This window comes from Hipposideros armiger, unplaced genomic scaffold (genome assembly GCF_001890085.2).
Source record: "Hipposideros armiger isolate ML-2016 unplaced genomic scaffold, ASM189008v1 scaffold_1276, whole genome shotgun sequence".
NCBI classification, from domain to species: Eukaryota; Metazoa; Chordata; class Mammalia; order Chiroptera; family Hipposideridae; genus Hipposideros; species Hipposideros armiger.
Window position 1 is genome coordinate 105,153 of NW_017732626.1, and position 6,572 is coordinate 111,724.

A 6,572-nucleotide genomic window follows, 5' to 3' on the forward strand; every position below is an offset into this window, starting at 1 on the left:
GAGATTGATGAGGACAAAATAAAGGCATTGATTGAGTCAAACCCATGTTACACAACACAAGAGATTGCAGAAACATTGAACATCCATCATTCCAGCATTCAAGACCACCTGAAGAAGCTGGGATACGTAAGCAAGCTCAATATTTGGGTTCCACATGAACTGAAAGAGGTTCATTTGATGGCACATATAAATATCTGCAATATGCTCATTAAACATGAGGAAAACAATCCTTTTTTGAAGCGACTGATAACTGGTGATGAGAAGTGGATTGTTTACAACAATGGGATGCACAAAAGGTCTTGGTCCCAACGTGATGATTCATCTCAAACAACATCGAAAGCAGACATTCATCAGAGGAAGGTTATGTTCTCAGTGTGGTGGGATTTTAAAGGTGTCGTGCTTTTTGAGCTCCAACCAAGGAGCCAAATAATCAATTTGAATGTGTACTGTCAGCAATTGGACAGTTTGAATGAATCCATTATCCAGAAACGTCCAGAGCTTCTTAATTGTAAAGGAGTTGTGTTCCATTGCAACAACACAGGGCCACACACAAGTTTGATCACCTGTCAAAAATTATTGGAGCTTGGATGGAATGTGTTGCCACACCCATCACATTCACCTGATCTTGTATGGTCAGACTTCCACTTGTTTTGCTCTCTTCAAAACTCCTTGCGTGGTATAACGTTCAATTCAGATGAGGCTGTAAGTCAACACCTTGTTCAGTTTTTCACAAATAAAGACAGGTCCTTCTATGAATGGGGAATTATGAAGCTCACTGAAAGATGGCAAAAGGTTATCGAACAAAACAGGCAATATATCATTGATTGATCTTTGTTCTTTACATAAATAAATGACTTTTGAAAAACATAGACAAAATAAGTCATGACTTTTCCAGCAACCCAATATAATCAATAATGTGGTAATAACTGTATAGTGCCAGGTGGCTACTGTTGAATAACTCTGATGTACACCTGAAATTAATATAATATTTTACGAGGTAAGACAATTAAGGTCGTGAACTCACCCTAGAAAAAGTGCTACATATCTCATTGCTGAATATCACTATGGTCACCTTCGAAGTACTCCCCTTGGAAAGCTATGCATCAATGCCAGCGCCTAGTCCTCCTTTCAAAGCAATTTTGGAACTCTTGCTGGAATGGCCATCAGAGCTGTTGACATATTACCCTTGATGTCCTGAATGTCATCAAAATGCTTTCTTTTCAACATTTCCTTTATCTTCTAGTAAAGAAAAAAGTCATTGGGAGCCAGATCAGTAGGTAGATCAGATGAGTAGGGATGATGTTCCAATACAGTTATTTGTTTACTGGCTAAAAACTCCCTCTCAGGCAGTGCTGTGTCAGCTGGGGCATTGTCATGATGCAAGAGCCATGAGTTGCTGGCGAAAAGTTCAGGTTGTCTAACTTTTTCATGCAGCCTTTTCAGCATTTCTAAATAGTAAATTTGGTTAACTGTTTGTCCAGTTGGTACAAATTCATAATGAATAATCCCTCTGATATCAAAATGGTTAGCAGCATCATTGCAGCAAGTTTGCAAACTTAATTGTCAAAACTTCATATCTAGGAAATCACTGCCAAGACCAACCTCAGGGAGCATTTTTTTTGGTTTTCTTGTTGGAGTTTTATAGTTTCAGATCTTATGCTTAAGTCTTTAATCCATTTCAAGCTAATTTTTGTGAGTGATGTAAAATAGGAATCCAATTTCAGTCTTCTGCATGTGGTTATTGTTTTCAACACTATTTACCAAAGAAAGTATCCTTTTTCCATTGAGTGTTCTTATGATGATAAATGTTTATATGTGTTCTTATATTAACCCACGCTTGAATTGCTGTAATTGAATGTGTTTGATCAAATTTTTGCATTTCTAATGGAGGCAAAGAAATATCTGTTTCAACTTTAGATTCTATATTTGACTGTAATTTAAAATAAATGTTTTCTTTCAAAGAGTACCTGTAAAACACAGAAAATTTTTTTTCAGAGTAATACCAAAATGTACAGAACTCCACAAAATAATTACAAATTCTGAGAATCATGTATATATATATATATATATATATATATATATATATCCAAAATTATAAAATAAAATTAACTAATGAATGACTTTTGGCAGAACCTGATTCTTTTAAAATTGTATGAAGTGTGAAACTTTAGTAGGAAACAATCAGCTTACAAAAAATTAGATAAATATCCTTAAACAATTAGATTTTGCTAGAATTATTCCTAAAAGAACAAATTGCAAGTCACATTGCCTTGATATTATATTACAGCTGCAAACTCTATTCCCTTTAAAAACACTTTGATAATGCTTGTTTCCCAAATTAACCCTTTTGAAGGGGCTAAAACTTTTTCCCTTTGCTCTCAACTCTGACTGTGCATCCTTCTGTAAAAAGTTATTTTTCCTGTAGTAATCTGATTCTGACAAGTGAGCACAGGCAGTGATGAGACTGGGCTCCAACATGAATAGAGGCTATTTTAAAGCCAGTGAAATGGGTTTCAAGGCCTGTCTTGAGATCATGATATAGTCTCAGAGCAAAAAGATGACTGTCCACTTTCAGAAGTTGAACCATGAAATAGGATGACCTGTCCCAGAGCAATGCTGGGCCGGGAACATGATCACCCTGCAGTATCTCTTGATAAATCTGGGGTTGCAGGTAAATTGACTTGCTCTATTGTCCCCTTGGATCAATTTCCTTCTGCATGTGGACTTTGAATACCTGAGAAATAAGGTAATACCAGACTTACATTTATCACACTTACATTTTGGGCTTCAATTCTGTCTCTTGAGATCCATCATCTTAATTTTAACATTTTACACAGAAGAATGAAATTTTTCAAGGTATGGTAGAGGTCTAGCCTTTTCTCAAAGGAAACTATTTTTTCTCTATTCCAATTTCCACCCTTAAATTCTAATGTTGAGGATGCCTCATTGTCCTCGATGAAGAAACCATTACCAACACACTTGTCCTTTGTATTTTACTGCTCATTTACGGGACTGCAGGGTATTCTGGCAAGCAGAATTTGACTTTTAGAATATAAATCATGGGGAATTAGCAGAAAATCATTAAGCATAAAACTGGCATAACAAGATAGATTTTGAGAGAAAGAGAGAGAGAATATGATGAGAGAGAGTTGGCAATAAAAGGAGGTGTGTCTTAATTTAAAAAATGTCTCATACATTAAGACATTGTTTGCTGTTTGGATATTAGGGATGAAGGAGAGGCAGGAATTCAAATAAATTTGATTGATTACCTACTTGAGGATTATTTCTTAATCTTTAGAATAAACTTAAAAATAGATATTATTGTCCTATTTTATGAGAGAAGATCCTGAATATAAGAGAGTTTAGGTACATTGCTCTAGTCCACATTGACTGTAAGTGCTGAAGTTCCCTGAATCCTGGTTTAACAGTCTGCAGACCTGGTGTCAAACACTGCTACAGAGGTAACTTGGGCTCTGAGTGCCCGGTAATTTCTTAACCAATTTGAGCAGTAGAGGAGAGAGACATGTTTGATAATGTTGGGAGGAGAATGATATGTACTCCTGTAAGTAAATTCCAATATTTAACTCATATACCCAACAAGATTTTTGTGAACTTTTATTTTTCTCTCTTTTTGAAAGCAGTAGAAACTTAATTGACCTTCCCTTTTTTAGAGTTGGAGTAGTAGGAAGTGGAAGGGTAGAAAAGGTATAAACAGATTAGGTCTACTTACTCCTCTGAAATATACTGTCCTCGTTATGGTTAGCCTTGTCTTAGGTTTATAATTTATAACAGGTTTTCTACTCATCCTTTGACAAGACTTAATTTACCAAATACCAAAAATTATTGCCTCCTAAATCACAGCCACTATGAATAACTATACAATAAAATTATTTTTAAGAAAATAGGAGATTCAAACTAAGTTGACAAAATATATAAAGGTATTTTTTTCAATTCCTCAAATCAAAATTTAACTCTAAAAATATACCAGAAGTTATAATGACACACATTGCTTTGGATTATATTGGATAAAGTAAATTATTTTAATGTTTAACTTTAAGCTGATAATTCATTTATAAGACTGTACAACTTGTCACATGAAAGTTTAAAATTTATAATACTCATAAGTAATAATGAGGCTCATCCCTACTCACAACCTTGCTTTTTTTTTTCCCAGGTTAGAAAATGTTTTATTTAAAAAGCACTTTCCTATAAAACAAAGTGTATTTTTGGAGCTTTTGCCAGTGTAATTAATATTATTGTACTTAGATGCATCAACAAGTTCAAATTGATAGAGCTTATACTATGAAAAGTGGAACACTTTTTATTATCAGCTACTTCCTTTATTAAAAAAAAACAAGAATTATGAATTAGATGTTCACATATAAACGTATTTATCAAGGGGGAGGGCGTGATTTGAAATGTATCTTTCGCCTTTCATATGAGCAAATAAAAAGACAAAACAGTGACACCAAAGATGTGTGATCGACATTTTATTTGATTAATATATTAGTGTTAGGAATTCTATTAAAACTATAATGGTTTCTGGTTAGAGAAGGTGGTGACTTAATTTTTAAATAACAATTTACTTATAATTTTTAAAAAGGCAAATAATAGCTCAACATATTTAAGCATGTTTTAAATCACCTCTACCAACCTAGTACAATGATTTTAAATTTCTATCCCCAACATTTTGTTCATTTGTCTATTTTATTTCATATCATTGTAATCATCATTTGTTAATTCAGCATTTTTTACTACATTATAAATTTTTTCACAATTCTAGACATTCTTCATACATTTTAAATTTCTTTTTAACATCTATTTAATAAAGAAGCAATATTTTTAGGAGAGAGAAAAAGAACCAAAGTTATAAGCAAAGTTGTGGATTTTTTTTTGTTGTTGCTGTTTTAAAATAGTTTTACTCAATGAAACCACTTTAATCCAACTGCTGGACCAACTTCATGGTTACAACTGGTTTCTCTTGGTTTGTCAGAGAGCAATGTCTAACATTGAAACTTTGACCTAGTGAGAATGACTTTGTTCAACCTTCAAATCACTTTCATTCTCAATTCCCATGAAATCTTAAAAGTCCTTTCCCCAACCATTTTCAACATATGCCCTGTTCAACTATAAGACAAGTCATATAACGTAAGCTTGAGCACAGGTTTTTATGTTTGCCTAAAAGAACAAATATGCATTATTCTTGGAAATTTCTTTTGAAAATGTACAAAAAGAGATTTAATTCCTAAATATATGTGTAATCATAAAAGACTTCACATGTCTGCACACATATGCAAGCACACACCACTTGTTTCCCCATGACCCGCCCCCCCCCCACATCTCCCACCTTGTGTGTGTTTGTGTGCGTGTGAATAACTCTCACTGGTTTCTTTTTTGTCGTCTTACAAAGGCTAAGTTGCTTGGGAAAGTCCAGGTTGCTGTAGTCCATCTATCTTCTCAGCACATTTGAGTATCCTAATACATAGTTTGAGAAACAGTGGCCCAGATGAAATTTGCAGATGGAAATTTCTCATTAAACCTCCTCATTTAAATTCATTTTTAAATTTAATATCATTTTATATTCATTAAGATTTATATAATAAATTAGACCCAGGTGACCAACTTAATATCATTTCTAGTGCCATAACAGTGCCCCCCCCCTACACACATACATTGCCATCAAATGTGTTCCCAAACCCCTCAATTCTCTGTCATTTTCTAAAACAGATGGTCACACTTGGGAAGTAGTGACATTCGTTATTCATTCTAGACAGGTTAGCAGGGCATCTTCTAAATACTTAGCATTTTTCAAGGCAATGTGGGGAATGCAAAGATGATAAAATTCCTGACCTTAAGGGACACAGAATTTAGTTGAGGAGGCAAAACATATTGACAGGAACATTTACATAAACAAACAGGTCAGTAAAGTAAAGTGAGGTCTACAAAAAGAAAGATTCCAGAGATTCACAAAAAAAGAATGGGTTTTATGCATGCTAGTGAGAAAAGCATCTAAGAGCTGACTTGATCCCCTTTGATATTTATCATTCTATTATATGTGATGTAGAAATATCACATATCTCGTTCATCCATTAACTCTATATCAGTGGTTGGCTAAGTGTGAGGATTTACTATATATTTTCAGATCCTTACTCTCCTGTCAGCTTATTTATTTGCTCTCATTGCAGGCTCTCAAATTCACTTCTAGAATATAGTAATGCACCATATAAATGTTTTGGTCAATGATAGATAGACTGCATATATGATGGTGGTCCCATAAGATTATGATGGAGCTGAAAAATTCCTATTGCCTAGTAACATCATAGCCATCGTAACATCATAGCACAAAGTTGCAAAATTAACAAGGCTGTGGTTGGGATGACAGAAACCTTTAACCTGGGTGTGGATGAGAATGACATTGAGGAGCTCCTATAGGTGGTTCCTGAGGAATTGACTAATGAGGAATTGTTGGAACTGGAACAGAGACGCATAGCTAAATAAGAGAAAAAGACACTGCAGGAGAAGAATCCCCAAGAAAATTCACAGTGAAGGGCTTAGCAGAAGCTGAAACAGAC